The sequence below is a fragment of the Melanotaenia boesemani genome, chromosome 13, assembly GCF_017639745.1.
Source record: "Melanotaenia boesemani isolate fMelBoe1 chromosome 13, fMelBoe1.pri, whole genome shotgun sequence".
NCBI lineage: Eukaryota > Metazoa > Chordata > Actinopteri > Atheriniformes > Melanotaeniidae > Melanotaenia > Melanotaenia boesemani.
Window position 1 is genome coordinate 18,281,589 of NC_055694.1, and position 16,475 is coordinate 18,298,063.

At 38.2% G+C, this 16,475-nt stretch overlaps 1 long non-coding RNA gene across 1 annotated transcript; it reads left to right on the plus strand.

The window, feature by feature from the left end:
* Positions 1 to 485: 485 nt before the first annotated feature.
* Positions 486 to 6,265, plus strand: LOC121651889. The gene is made up of 3 exons (XR_006012521.1): positions 486 to 496; positions 4,323 to 4,328; positions 6,183 to 6,265. It is a non-coding gene; the product is annotated as an uncharacterized LOC121651889 (long non-coding RNA).
* Positions 6,266 to 16,475: the final 10,210 nt, after the last annotated feature.

Consider the following 16,475-nt stretch of genomic DNA (forward strand, 5'->3'; position numbering starts at 1 on the left):
CGTTTGGTTTCTGACTGACTGCTGTTTGTTGAAAGCAATGAAATGGATGTTTCTATAGTTCCCTCAGCCTTTGTGCATTTCTCTGATGAAATGTCTAAAGTTTGAATCTCTATATTTGTTTGCTGTTGTTTGTCTAAACTGGACAGATCTTTAGCTAGATGGCTTTTGTGAGGTGACTGATCTATAAAGTCTGACATTAATTTGGTGCAGGTTGATCCATCACTGATTTTCAGTGGCAGAGGTTTTGTGTTTTGAGTGTGAGAACTGATCCCAACAATAGCAGATGGAGAAAGGTGAGAGTTTTCCAGTGCACGGCTACATTGATTTGTGTGGTGCCAGTCATTTTCCAGCTGTTCTTGAGGCTCAGCCTCATTTTGACACAGCATGTGTTCTTTGCTGCCAGAATTTCCAGCCTCTGCAGCCAGGACTGACTTAGCAGCGGATAGTTTGTCATTTTGGATGACTTCCACAGTTGGAGCACATGACTCTGCACATGGTAAAACACTGACTGATTTGACCTCTGTTGGAGAATATTTTAATATTTGTTCATTTTCAAAGCTGATGTCAGAAATATTTACATAATCAAATTGCAGGGGGTCCCCTGCTTTTACTTCCCATTTCTGATTTTCATTTTTGCTCCATTCAGATTCTTCTGCCTTCAGTTTGCTGCACGGCTGTAAAGATGTAGTCTCATTAGCACAGATGATTGTGGACATTACACTGCCATCACTTTGACTCAAAGGGGATTCTGACCTTTGCTTAGTTGAACTGGCAGACCACACTCCTTGACTGAGTTTGGTCTCTGGTAAATGTGGACCATCCCTTGAAGGAACAATGTTGGAAACTTTATTTTTAATTTCATTAGCAGGTAAATTCAGTAGCAGGTTGTGGGTAGTGGAATATGGAGTAAGTAGATAGGTGAGATTTTTTTGTGGTTCATTTAAATTAAATGGATCCTGGGATAAAATTATGCCTGCTCTTTCTCTTGATGCATACTGCTCCTCTTCTGAGTCGCTCTGCTTGACTAAAACTTGCCTCTCCCATGCCAGCCCACCATCACCTGCCTCCACACTGAGTCGCTTCTTCTTTTTCCTCTTCCTTCTGATAGAGGAGGATGGAGATGATTCCTGGGAAGGGTTGACGTCCTCCTTTGTCCCACATTTTTTTCTGAGAATTACCTGATCTGTCAACAACCCATCCTGCTTAACGTCATCCACATTCCTGCACATTTCCACGCTAAAGGACTGCAGAGTTGCTTCTGAGCTGAGCATGTCTGTTAAATCATGATGCTGAGTCCCGTGTGTTACCTTATTTACTTTTGATTCTGCAAAAGCTTCCTCTCTGATGAATAACTCTACTTCAGTAGGCTTACAAGTCTTGAGCTCTGAGCCACTGCAGGCTGCAGGTTCAAAGGACAATTTTTTCACTGTGTTTATGCTTCTGATGGTGTCGAAAGGCTTCATGGCCTCTTTGACAACCGCTTTTTCACTACTGGCAGGCAGCGTGTTTGACTTGGGGAAGTTTTTTGGTAAACTGCTTCTACTGGCTTGGTGCCCATCACCACATTTCTCCTCCTCTTTTATCGCCTCGCTGTTGTTTTCAACTCTGTCTTGGCTCAGCTCAGGCTCTGTGAGAGTTTTCAGCCTTTCAAAAAATATATTGATAGACTGAAGGTGTAAGTCTTCCTCACTGCCTGAGAGAACGCTGTCAAGTCTGCCGGTGCCTTGGTTATCGAGGCAGTGCTCCACAAGGGATGCATCACAATTCAGGGGGCTGTCAATATGGTGGTGATTCTCGGAGAAGCTTTGTGTTGGGTTAATAATCTGAGCCCTCTGGCCAAGAACAGACCCTTTGTCATCAATGTCACTCATCCCAGAATCATCCACACCTGCTAACGAAGGAGGAAGCAGATTACACTCCTCACACTCTGCAAAGAAGCATTTCCAGTCACGGTCGGAGATATCCACACTGTATTCAAAATCATCCATTTGGAATTGGGCACACTACTTCCTGCAAAAAAAAAAGAGCTAAAATAAAAGTAAATGTAGTACCTCTTCAGGAAATTCTAACATCTTACAATAACATATATTCCACAAACAAGCAACATCTCACATAATCACACATGACAAGCCTCAAGATGTCAAAACTAAGCAAAAAAATAAATAAATAAAATATAAAAAATGTCAACAATAACTGTAGTACATTTTGCACTTGCAGTTTTCTTCTACTTGTACTTCCATGCAGCCATATTACCTGTCCTGCTTCAGATGTCTGCAGAAGACAAAGGTTGAGGAGGTCTCAGCAGCACCATGCTGTATCCATTCTGGTGGGTGATCTTGTGTATGAGCATACAGTGCAGCAAGCCCCATGATTTGTTAAATATAGAGCGGTGCATCAGATCACGTAATACACGCAGTGTTCTTAAAGCAGCCATTTCCAACAGAGGTATAGCATTTCAGAACTTTAAATAGTCTCACTACTTGCCAACTGGTTAACTAAACTGTAGTTTTGAATGTATTATTTGGTTTGGAGGTATATTGCTGACATCCACAATATTTATGTTTGTGTTATATAATTTTTTGTGTATTTTATATTTTGATAGAGGGTCAAAAATGCAGCAGTGCTGGCAACCACAAACCTGACAGTGGCTACAACAGCAGCTGTCTCAGCAGATCTAGTGTCATATGAGGTGTGTTTCAGTCAGCTGATTATAACGTGACATCATGGGGGAAGAGTAAATCTACGTCTTTCCAGGCACTGCAAAAGAAGCCGATAGCTACTTTGAACTGGAACAACAAAAATGCAGAGGAGTAATAAACAAGTTCACAGCATTTAGGAGAAGGATAATACTGTAGATTTAATGTATAATTTATTCATCTGACGCATTCACTTCAAGCTGAAGATGAGAATTTGACCATGAATCCTGCTGAACTTTGAACATAATGACTGGCTGGGTTCAATATGCAACAAAGTGTGACCAGCAGTTCACAAGGTATTAAGAATTTAACAAGTTTTTAAATAAATTGTCAATACTTTTGTTCTCCACATTGGAAAACAAAATTAAAAAAAAGTTTTTTTTTTTATTAACTTTTAATTCAGCTACAAACCACAGGAAGCATTTCTTGAATCACTCAAAACAAAGCTGATGAGAAACATTTTATAGCTCATGCACTAATGTTTTGTGGATCAATAAAAACACATTTTTGCTGCCAGAGCACAGTAAACCATTAAGTTTGCAATTGGAAGAACTCTGCTATGCCATAAACGGGGATAAATAAAGTTGTTTGAATCTTGAATCTTTGAATAAACAATACTCTAAAGGGACTGCCTGTGTAGGAACCTATATATGTTCCTTATTATTTTATTATTAGAGCTCTATGGAGTATAAACTAACATTTAATTCTATTAGTTAAACTTCTAAATATTTTTCATGTTATCTGTGCTTTGTTCCTAATGGCAAGAAAATGACCACATCTTACTTTCACTAAGCTCCAGTTAAATGGAAATGTTGTTTTGTAATTTAGATGCAAAAAGATGGTCATTTGCCTTAATGTAAAAAAAATAAAATAAATAAATAAATCACCTAATATTACATGATAAGGGAATCTTGTCATTTCACAAACACTTGGTGGTGATCTGAGAACTCCCAAAGTCGAGTCAACATGGAAAAAAACAAGAACACACATAAAAACAAATGACATAAAGAAATACTGAGAGAGGTGATAATCAATTAAAACTCAATTATAACACATGCACCTAAAACTAAACCAAATGCATAATAAAGAAAAAAATACAAACTGAAACTCTACATTAAAATTTTAGCAATCAATTTGTGTTTAACCTGAATCTCAATCTCAATGTTTGCGAAACAAGATGATGATAAATGAACTGAATCATGTTAACTAATGACGGCTGTATGTGGTAAATAAATTTAGATCTTTGAGTCTTATTACAGAAGGCTGTACCTTGTTACCTTGTTGATGTTATTAATACTCTACATTCAAAATAATAAAACAAATCTATTAACAGCAAAAAATGTGACCTTATAGCGATAATTTGCACAATTCCAAAATGATGCATTGTTGTCATATGCTGAAACTATTCCCAACTAACCTAGTTTGGTTTTTATTTTCTAATAAATGTTTTCACATTTTCTTTTATTTTAGCTATTATATGGGGCATAATGTTTTAGTAATAATTAATTAGGCACAAGGATATGTATAATTACATTTGTTGTGGCTGTTAAGACATATAATCAACTCAAAACATCCCAGCAGGCAGTGGAGCAGACTGAGTGTTAGGCAGCTGTAATGACAGCAGAGCGTACTGTCAACAGCAGGAGTGTCAAACTCTGTTTGGTTCAGGGGCCACATACAGTGGAATTTGAGCTCAAGTTGGCTGGACCAGTAAAACAACAGCACAATGAACCATGAATAACAAAAACTCCTAAATTTTCTCTTTGGTTTAGTGCAAAGAAGTACATTATCAATATGTTTACATTTAATGATCAATCCTTTTAAAGAACGTCTTATGATCAACCTGCATATTCTTCAGAAAATAATGATTTTATTTGAGTTTTATTATACTTTCAAAATTCCTTTATTTTATTTATTTATTTAAACTAAATTATTCACACATTTGGTTTATTTGACATATTTACTCATTTGCATATGCATTGCAATGTACAAATCACAATGGATCTACAAAATCACAAAACTTTTCACAGGCTTCTGGTACTGAGAAATACAGTATTTCAAATTATCATTAGAGTAACTTTTAATGAACTACAGGTTATTTTAAACATACTTACCTGTACATTTCCACATCTGTGTAGCAATCCCAACTGACTCACCTCATAATACAAATTGAAATCAAACTTATTAGGTTAGAAAGATATAAAAGATGTAACAAGTTTTGCCCCCTGCCTTGGAAATTAATATTATCATTCTTGCATTTACTAAAATTATTCTGCGGGCCAGATTGGACCCTCTTGTGGGCCGATTTTGGCCCACGGGCCATACATTTGTCCCTCCTAGTCTACATGCATGTGAAATCTGTTTTTAGGGGGGAAGGCTTAAGAAGGTTAAGCCTTTGTTTACAGCTTACAGCAAGACTTACAGCAACCTAAGTTAAGACAATGTAATTACCGGAGCATCTTTTCTGTAAAAATATCCCTGACACTAAAAGATGCCAAGATAACCAATCAGACCGATCTCATCTTGATCTGTTAAACTGTAGTTAACATAAGCATAATGGGCCTTAATTGCTCATGAATGCGTTAATTAATGATGAAGGACTCACTAATAATTCAAAGAAAGAGCATGTCAAACTGTGTGTCGTTAATTTCTGGCAGAGCTTTTAAAAGAAAATAAGCAATGTGAATCAAGAAATTTACTAACAATTCACGACTCCCAGTGCTGTAGCTCTGTTTGCAACAGGTCAAGCTTTAGATATAATGATGCTTAAAAAGATAAGATTTTGACTATTCTTGAGCTGTAAAAGCCAACTTAGGCCAGACAATCTTGTTTAAGGTCACTTCTATTGAGGATTTGAATCTCACTTTCACAGACTGTAATTAAGACCTTTATTTGCCTAATTTTCTTCTCTATAGATATTAATGAGAAAACAGACCCTCTAATTAGCCGAACCACCGTCTGGGCTGTGTGCCCAAGAGGGCCCTCTCAATTCATCCTCTGTGATGAAGGAAGACAAGCCACAGCCTGTGTGTGGCTACTGCACCTGGGCCAGGGGGCTGTTTTCAGACGGGTGGGATTCTGTTTCTATCAATAGGATTAGGCTCTTATGAGTTAGTTGGTGGACTTAAGATTTCTATCTGTTTGGGCCGCTCCACAGCTGCTAATACGACAGAATTGTTTACCGTGTCAGGCATGGCGATTCAACATTAATTAAACAAAAAGCAGATGAAAAAACAGATGAATTCAACACCATGACATGGCATTCAAACAGAGAAGAGTTTGAGTTTGATCCTGTTACCAAGCATCCTTGGTTAGAAACCAAGTGGTTGTGTAAAGTTTTAGTGAAGGTCGGAAAAGAGCAGACAAAGACTTGTGTTTGGGATCTTCAGGGATGATTTAGAAAGCATACAGGCTATTTAACAATTTATAAATTGTTCAAATTCAAATTAATGGCTCATTAGCAGACTTGTGCACAGCTTGTCAGAGAACCATTTAACTGGAATCAGTTGTGTTGCAGCAGGCAGACATCTAAGATCTGCAGGATCTGCAGGATGAGGACCAGGGTTGGGAATCACTAGTCTAACAGTCCTGGGCCTGTGTTAATGGATTTTTCCATTTCATGATGTGGCAATTGTTTTCTATTTGTGAAAGACCTGTGGCCTATTGCACAAAGCCAAGATAAAGAATTAAGCTGGAATATGTTGGTCATTCTGGCTCAACCGTGGTCCGGTTGAACAAAAGCGGGATAGAGGAATGTTTAATATGCTATGACATAAGTTACCATGGAGATTTATTCTGTGGAGCTAGTCTGCTCCAGACCAGGCTAAGTTTAGGCTAAGGATTTATTTAATCTCATGCTTTCATGTCAGCAGTCCCCACAAATGGAAACAATATTTATCTCACTGCCTGCTACACAGTTATCACATTTCAACACTTATGATCTTAAAATCATTTTAGATGAATGCTTTGTCAATCATTAGATAGTTTACACTTTCCCATAGACTATATATAAAGTACACATTACATATAAATACACAAAGGGTAACATGATGCTTCTTCAACAAAAAGGATAAATCCAAGCATTAATGCCTTAAATTATTATTGTTGAAACATAAGTCTTATTAGCGTGTTAATAGAAAGCACAGAATCACAACATATTATAAAACACAAGAATAGGTAAACAGCAACAAACGTTTTCATATAATACACCCCTCATGTCTGCAAACTGAAATAAATGCAGGACAGATCTATACTCAACAAATTAAGAGAGAAATGAATGGATGAAGTAGCCTCCCTGCAGACCTGTATACACACAGTATACAACACAAACATCATAACAGGCCAAATTAATTTAAAATGACACCAAATCTTCTGGCAGTGGCAGAAGAGCTTTGTCATTGCAGGTCATGTTTAACATAAAATAAAAGCATGCATATAAACTACAATAAATTAAGGCATATTGGTCTCTGACAAGCAGACTACTGTCATTATTTAGGAAGATGGCAACACTGTCCCAGTCCACATGTAGTAGCACTTTTTGGGGGTCTTCTCCTTCCTCATGCAGGCTACACTGTGGAGGGAAGCATAGGACACCATGATGTCCCATGTCCTCTCTAGGCTGACCCTTAAGTGGTGAAGACATTGCAAGCGTGCCTTCAGGAAGTCAAAGATGCTGATATCTCAGGTATTAGAAGATGTTCCTTATTATGTGTAGAGCACTAGATCTTGATTATTGTTCTCCTGTCTCAGGCTGTCTTAAGTGCAGCCAAAGAACATCTTGACATCTTGGCATGCAGTTTACTGGGTTTATTGGGTTTAGAAATATCTGTTTCAGCAAGAAACCAAATTGTCTATACTCTCAAATAATTTATGAGAGAGATCAACAACGAGGCAGAAACCCCAAACAACACAAAAACCCAAGAAAAATGTTTTAAATGTTTTAATCATAATTTGACTTGTTGAAACAGATGTCTTACATCTATTTTAGCTGATTTTTGTGTCTTGTTTTTGTCACTTTTTTTTGTTTGACTGCTTGGTTCAGATATAATGCTTACTGTATGTGATATGTCCTGTTCTTTTGCAACCCTTTGTAGAATGTAGACCCCCAGTAAGAGTAGATAACACCTTAGTGGCAGCTAATGGGGATCAGAATAAAAAATAAACAAGAATAAAGGTAATTTCTATTTGCGCCCTTGTGCTGGCATGGGCATTACTATATGTCTGCTGTACTTCCTGAGGGTCTGCAAGTAGTGTCAGGAGAAAAGGTTGGCAGGTATACTCTCTCCACCACGCCAGAGAATTCACCTACAAAATGACTGATAAACAAAATGTTATCCTCACAACCTCATAAATAGAGGGACATTTTGTCAAAGCCGTGATGTGAACAGTGATTATTAATAGAGGATATGTGGCTCACCTTGTGATAGGTGCTGATAAGTCCAAAAGACTCTGGAGACATGGACCGAGCCACTTTGCAGCAACATTGTGTCCATTCATAGACAACATCAAAAAGTCATGTTCACCTGAACATTAATGCTGTGAAAGGATTTCCTATTCACAAAACCCTCTCATGAGCACATGTGGGGGATTTTTTTTTTTTTGATGTGGGTGCAGTCCAGTTCCCCAGTGACATTGGGGAAACCTCTAACACAAAGCGATGAGTATCCTACTATAACTTATCCTATGAAATCATCTTTGATGTCTTCATAACATAACTTCACTCACAGCAGTTTTAATGGATTCATAATCATAGTACACCTATGTTTTTGGAGTTGTTAATTATGTGGATTGTAATTGAGATGGTTTCAGCAGTGTAGTGAGTATGTATTTGTGCACTACTTATACATTTACACAGTCTGTAATACTTTGCCACACTCTCTATTTTATGACCCATGATGGTGTTTCCCAACTTTTTATTTGATCCTTGACTTCTTCATTCGCTTCTAGGAGGATTTCCTGCTCTGACTGGGAGAAGTGCATAGATCCCAAAGTCTATTGAGGAAGCCGCTAGTTTGCACTTATCCAGGATAAGTTTTACCTGGCTTGATGAATCTGTGTCTAGTCATCCTGGCTTGCTCTTTGTGCAACCAATTAAGCCTGGATGTTTTTGTTTTGATTTGATGAACCCAGCTTAGTTATTTATGCTAAATGTCTGATTCCTACTTTTGTGCAATAGGCCCCTGGACTTCAGGCAAGCCAGTTCAGCACCCGAATGTTTGCTCTACGATGCCAAGCTGCTGTTACACATGCAGTATGTGATATTGCATTGTCCACTGAAATATCCAGAATACATCCAACTCCATTTTCACAAGAATGAAAACTCAAGGTTATATAACCAAAAAAAGTAAAACCAACAGAAAACAAGACAAACAAAATAATCCAACAAACAAAATAAAAACATGTTTTGTATTTTATCCTGCATGTTTTAGATGTTTCCTACTCTAACACACCTGTTTCAGATTAACTGAGCTACTTGTTACTTGCAAACCTGCCAATGAGCTATTCACTTCAGTCAGGTGTGTTGAAGTGGGGAAACATCTAAAATATGCATGGCAGGGGTCCCCAAGAACCAGGATTGAAAGACACTGGTGTAAGCTATACACAACATAGGCACTAATGTAGCCCTATGTCATCAGAGATGGAGGTTTTTGAACTGTCTCCTGATAAGCTGGGTAACACCTTTTCTTTTCAATCTGTAGGACATGACACCCGTAGTTTTAAAAAATGTGTCATTTTTATCCATCAAACAACAGAACAGTTGTCCACTTTGCCTCAGATCATTTTAAATAAACTTTTATTTTAAAAATATCTTGTTAATGTTCTACTGGGAATAAAATATGGGTTTATGAGATTTGGAAATTATTACATTCTATTTTTATTTATATTTTAATTTTGGGAATTTGGGTTGTATAAAAAATATAATCCTATGATTATGATGCTATGGTGTAAACAGAAGTGATCACTCTTAAGCACAGTTACACAGAGGCAAGCTTCTGTAATAGCCATTTTTTAGCTGGTGGTACATGTAACACTGATAGAGGAATGAGTGTCCATTTCTCTTTATTCAAGATTTGAAAGTGGAAACCTGATGTTCACAAACTGGCATCTTTTAGCATTGTTAACCTGTTGCCATACACTAGTCTACTGTATCTCACCTCACGATCTTCTAACATTAAGACAAAAAGTCACTCTGTTCAAATAGTCAGCAGTGTTAAAATGAGTCTTAGCTGTTTACTAAATTGCTGTAATCAAGTGTAGTTATCATGTACAGCTGATTTACTGAAGGCAACTTCATGATTCATGGCTAGTTACTGGTTTGAACATCAGATATGACCTTTCTAAGTGGAATTTGCATGCTTGTTTAATTCCTGCATGAGTTTTCTTCACCTAACATCCATGCAACACCCAATCACTTCCTAGTCCCCTCATGACTCTGTGTGAACAAGATTAAACAAGTAAAGGAAATTTATTGTTGAAAGAAAATGTTTTCTTTTTTTTACTTTGCTAAATTAATTTTAGGGCCTTAATTACTTGTGTAGATTTAGAAGATTAACTAAATTAAAAAAATGAAGATAAAATATTTTAAATGAACTTAATTAGGCTATACTTTAATTACAGATTAAGATACCACACAGTTCATAAAGTAATAATAATGTGTTCCACACTTTCATAAAGGTAAGGTAATACATCAATGAATCAATAATCATGTCCCTACCTTTGAAGTCTGAGATAAAACTTTGTCATTTGTTTCTACAGATATTGAGACGTCACTGAGTTTTGAGAATGTGACACATGTCACCCAGGGGTTGGCAAGTTCAATCCAAGTTCAGAATCAGGCGTGTTGAAACAAGGAAACATGTAAAACTTGCAGGACTGCGACGCTCAATGATTGTACTTGCCTACCCCTGACATAGTCACTTTAAAAATATGTTAATTATACTTTTGCACTTTCATTCAAGTAGAGCTTCCATTTGCTGCATATCTTTTTGTGTTTTTGCATCTTTAATCAAATAAACTGACGATTTGATAAGTTTCTACTCAGTTTGATTATTTGAAATTAAATGATATACTTAGTTTTTTTTCTGTTCCACCCTTTTTAATCAGTCTCAATTTCACAGCAGATACTTCTACTTGAAACAGTGGGACAAGTTCAGGTGTATTAAAAAGGCCTTTATTGCTCCTCTGTATGTTCAGTTACACAAAAACAAAATTGAGATGCAACACTTATTAATACACCTGTGCCAAGACTTCTGGTACCTTCTTCCTCATGGTATCAGCCATGAGGAAGATATAGTTGGAAGATTTTTATGACTGTGGGACCTTGAGAAAGGGTCCAAGACTACTTCTTTACCACTAGATGGCAATAGTCAACCACTGTTTAACAACGAACCCTGCAACGAGGCATAATCTCCACTCACAAGGGCATTTACATTTAAAGATGGATTATGTCTTGTTCTGAAGTACTACAGTGAATTTTTGGCTGAGGAAATTTGAAAAACATTGTCAGAGAATTTGGGCTGCACGGTGGTGTGGTGGTTAGCACAGAAGCCTCACAGGAAGAAGGCTGTCGGTTTGAGCCTCGGCTGGGGGGGTTCGAACCTGGGGACGGTGGCCTTTCTGTGTGGAGTTTGCATGTTCTCCCCGTGTATGCGTGGGTTCTGTCCGGGTTCTCCGACTTCCTCCCACCGTCCAAAGACATACATGTTAGGTTAATTGGTTATTCTAAATTCTCCCTAGTAGTGAGTGTGTGTGTGTGTGAATGGATGTTTGTCTATATCTATGTTGGCCCTGCGACAGACTGGTGACCTGTCCAGGGTGTACCCTGCCTCTCACCTGCTAAAATGCTGGGATAGGCTCCAGCTTACCTGCTACCTGGAATGGACTAAGCGGTTAAGATAATGACTGCATGTCAGAAAATTGCCTAACAAATCTAAAAGGTCTGAACATTGAATGTTTCTCTAACAATACTAACTAATGTGCATATGGTTGTAGTCAAGTAAGGATATAAATCAGGTAATTAAATGGACCGATTTGCACATTTGGATGGAATTATGTGTTACTGTTTTACATTTCGGAAATCTTTAGACACATTTCTGAGTGTACAATAGCATGTTTAAGTTGCGTACATGCCTTCATTTAAGGATAAAAGGCTAAATAAACATCTATGTTTACATCAGTGGGATTAAGATGAGCAGTTGCCCAGTTTTAAGTTTTTGTAGTTAAATTTTTATGCAAATTTAAACCAGAACTCCAACAACAGCATAGATAACGTGCATACCCCCCCTGGCCTGTACATTTATGTTCTGCAATAAAAAAAACAAACAAAACAAAACTTGCCTGTGCATTAAAACAAGTCATTTCATATCAGAAAGTCTATAAATATTCTTCAAGATATTTTTGATGGGAAACTGAGCAGACTTGCAGAGTGATACTTTATAAGGTAGAGCTCTTTTACAGTGTGCAAAGTCATATTTGTTTCTTTTTACCAAGCATTTTGGTTTCATCTCCACTGCTTCCTTTCCATTCTCCATTACGCATACAACCACATCATTACATATTGGCTAGAGTTTCGATATTTTTAGACCTCCAGACAGAGGTTGAATTCTTCTCTCACACCTCAGGCAGTCTAACACTTTGCACACAAGAAAATGTGATCCATTTCTTTCCTTGCAGAGAAACAGCTGCAGCAATTGTAGTGCAGACAAAGTGAGAACCTTGCATAATCAAAGCTGATCAGTGCAGAATGAAAGCAGTATACACATGACATTGGCTTAGTGCCTGCGGCGTGAGGAGTGACCCTGACTGACTCTGGTCTTCCTGTCTGTTCTGACCATAAGCAAGCCTGCAGGCCTCATCAGATGGGGTAGTTAGTGAGACAAAGTTTAAACTGTTCACATCATCTGCTCTCATCATCAGTTTCTGATGGTGGCAGTATCTGCTGAGCTGTGCACCATTATTCAGTCGGAGTTAGGTTCAACATGGAAAGCTATTATTCACAAAACATTTGCTCTGCAAACTGACATCACCTTTTGTTTCAGATGTATGAAAAAAAGGTCTATGAATTAAAATGTTAAAGAAAGTGTTCTTCATACCCTTCCCACCAGGTTTGTATTCATTTGTCCTTGGAGAATAGCTGCTTCTCTGTAGAGTGATGCCTAAAAAGCTGTTTACTCTGAGCTAACCATTCTGTGAGCCATGTGAAAAATCATTCTTCTCTTGGAAGACTCTGTAGGTTAATAAGTTATCAGAGGACAAAGAGCTGGCAACCCCACCACCACAAACCAAGTGATGGCCTTCCTTCCTTTGGCCTGGGTCAGTGAGGTTATCAGTGACAGGGGAACAATAGGAAGTGGTCAGAATAATCACAACATGGCACATCACTCACCTCCTGCAAGCCTCCACAAGGCTTTCCAGACTGCTGCTTGGAAGCAGAGCTGTCTATCCACCATCACTTTCGTCAACATGCAAACACCCATCAGACTCCAGTGCTGTCACCACCACAGCCAGTGTGTCACATAGCGTGAAACAGCCCTTTTGAGCTCTCATATATAATTACTTTTCACTGCCTGAGGTCAGTAACGATCATGGCCTGGTGTCAGGGTCTATTCATGGTATCTCTGTAGAGTGCATGACCCACCGACTAACATGAACTACTGAAAAAGAATGCACATACATTGACATCATGACTCAGAGACATATCAGAGAATCACCAGTCAGGATGGAGAAACTACAAAGAGCAAAGTCAGTAAGATGAAAATTACACCACCTGCACATGTACTGACATTTCTTTCTCCCATAAACAGGGGTGGGGAATAAACTACTTCAATATTCACCTTGCTGTACTTAAATGTATAACTGATAATTCTGTCAGTGCTTTTAATCCATAGCGATAGCTATTCTGTTAAATATGTTAAATGTAAGAGAAGCTTTTATAAAAATGAGGAACAGCGACATTAGATGACACCTAATCTAATATGTAACTGTTTGCTAACAAGTTAAATTAAGTTATGCTTCATCCACTTTTTGTCATTGACTTTATTTTTCTAGCCTCCAAATCAAAATGAGGATTAACTGGATTAAAGCAAATAAAAGAGTATGCTTCTATTAGAAGTCTCTAAAAGAATTTTCTGTCAACTCTTCAGAGCACGTTCACATCTTTCAGCTCAATGTTTTGGTTTTACAGCCCACAGCCTTTCTGCTTTTGTTTACTGTCACCAGCTCTTATCATTCTTGGCTTTAGCTGTACAAATTCCATCTTAGCTGAGATTTTCCTTCTTGAATGGTAGCTGTGGAGTAGCTTAGTGAAGTGACAGACTGACATATCTGTGTGCACTCATTTTATTTCTGCTCAGAGTAGAAGCCTCAGCTGTTTGTGCTCATAAACCAAAGCTGTTTCTTTCTTGTCAACTTCAGTCAAAGTGTCCCTGTCTCAATGACTGGAGCTCATGTAGAGCCTCCCACTACCATTCATTCATGCTACACATAATCATTGTCACTTCTTAAATGAAATTAATAACTCTATACTACATAGACTGAGATTACGATTAAAAGCCAAGACCAAAAAAGAGCATATATTTGACCACATTCCTATCTCTTTAAGGGCTTTTGTTGAGCCAATATTTTTCCACTGTCATGTTAATTATGCAATGAAAATGATCAGACACAGTGAAGTGGATATTTTGTATAACTGTGTTTATATTCTTAGTTTGAAATGATTTTTAAAAGTTATTTTTCAGGATACAGTTTAGCATCAGGAGACATTTTATAAACATAAAGTTCAAAAGTGGCACCTAACAGCTTGTAAAAGTTTTATCTTTAGATTTGGGCTGTAACATGAACATGCAGGCATTTTGTAGGGTGTCTCCTCTCCACTGAGGAAAGGGTGCGAACAGCACAGGTTGCAACCTTGTCAAAACCAGCTTGTAAATCACAGCTGAGCTGCACAGCAGTGCACCACCACAGACCGGGCGTCTCTCATGTTTGAGTGAAATGCCTGTTTGCATGTGTTGTGCCTTGTCTACCCTCTGGATCTGAGTCATCTCTCTGGCGAAAGAGGATGTTGAGCTGTTGTGGGCAAGGGCTGTCCTCTGTGCAATCATAGCATGAGGCTGCACAGCTTTGTGAATGTGCAGAGTGGTGTAGAGAGGGCACAGTGCCTTGCTCTACACTGAAAAATGTCACTCCTTCTGCATATTTCCCTTCCTAAATCTATAGCTTTGCTTCCTGTTGATGTGGTTTACCCACCGTGTGAAAATGACTCTACCCTGAAACCACTCCGTGCACAAGCTTTTTAGTGAGCAGGGTGGTAAAACTGTAGCTTACTTTCTAGTTTGTTTAAGCATCGCTGCCTGTTTGTTACCTGACAGTTGTTAATGATGTTTTGCTTCATGGCTGAATAGCATATTTTTTGCACCAACACTTCAAATGTTTTTAACTTTGTTGCCATTGAGGTGTAGAAGACTTTTGATCGAGTGGGACTGAAAGGCAACTAAATTAACATGACTGGCCTGTCAATGCTGGCCTTTGGCACTTGAGAGTGGGGAAGAATTTGCATTGAGGCCACGCCATTCATGATACAATATGCCAGGTCTCTGACAAGTGCTCCTGTAGTTGTCTGGGTCTTGGGGAGTGCAGCTCTCCAAGGAAAGAGACTCTTCACTTGTATGACGCCAGAGGCCAAATGGAGAGCTTAGGTAACAAGAGGCAAGTTGAAGCTATTTGCTTGGTAGTTGCCATAGCAGAAAGAGTAATAAGAAGCATGGGCTGATGTGCTCCCCTACTTAATAAGACATGACAAAAGAAAATGGTCAGAGGTTGGCACTAATCAGTGCTGTTAGCTCCTAAAACCTCTCAGAGCTGCAGTCTTTTCACTCTGAATAATCAGCTTCTACTGTCAGGACTGTGTACTCAAATTCACAAACATGCATAGTCAAGCTTAATTTACAGACTGCAGAATGGGAAGAACAAGAAATCCTTCCGTTATGTCAGCTTAAGAACATTCATGCATTATTTACTTTGGTTTGTCCTGCTGTTAACTTTTGGGTCACTGCAGATAATCAGACTAATTTGTTTGTTGGGGTTCCTGCATATGACACCAGATACAGACATGCATGTGGAGCTAGTTGGGTGGCTAAATGATCATTTAATTTTTTTTTAAATTGGAAATTACAAATCAACACATACATGGTAAAAAATACACCTGTATCTTTAGTGATTTCCTGTAACTGAAGAAAACATTAACAAATAAAAAAACAGTGCAAGAGAAACACCTGCAGTTCTTCCTGACTCATTGCATGCTCTCATCTTCTTCATTGCTAAACCACAGTGGACAGGAAAAAAGTTGTAAAACCAACAGTCAGCTATGTAAACAAGCAAAAGCTTTTGAGTTTCTGTTTTTCATCCATTTTATGTGTTTTCTCCACCAGACAGAGATAAACATTGTAGCTTTGTTTTGCTTGCAGTATTTCATCAAGGGAAAATTCATCACATGCAGTCAGTTGCCATGCGGTGCTGTTTTCACCACAAACTAGTTTTGATTTGAATTGTGCTGCCTAAATGATGTTTCTTAAAATAATTAATAAAGGAAAACCCATAAAGGGTAGGTGATAGGTTGCTGGAACAAAACAAGCCAACAAAAACTGCACATTTTGTTTAAGTTTTAAAGTAACTACACAGAGCATGGCATGCTGGGAGAAAACCTTCTCCCACCGTAACCTGGGAACATGCCAGCCTTGATTGAGAACCTCCAAAAAAATGACTCCTTCCCATCCTGTCCTTTCT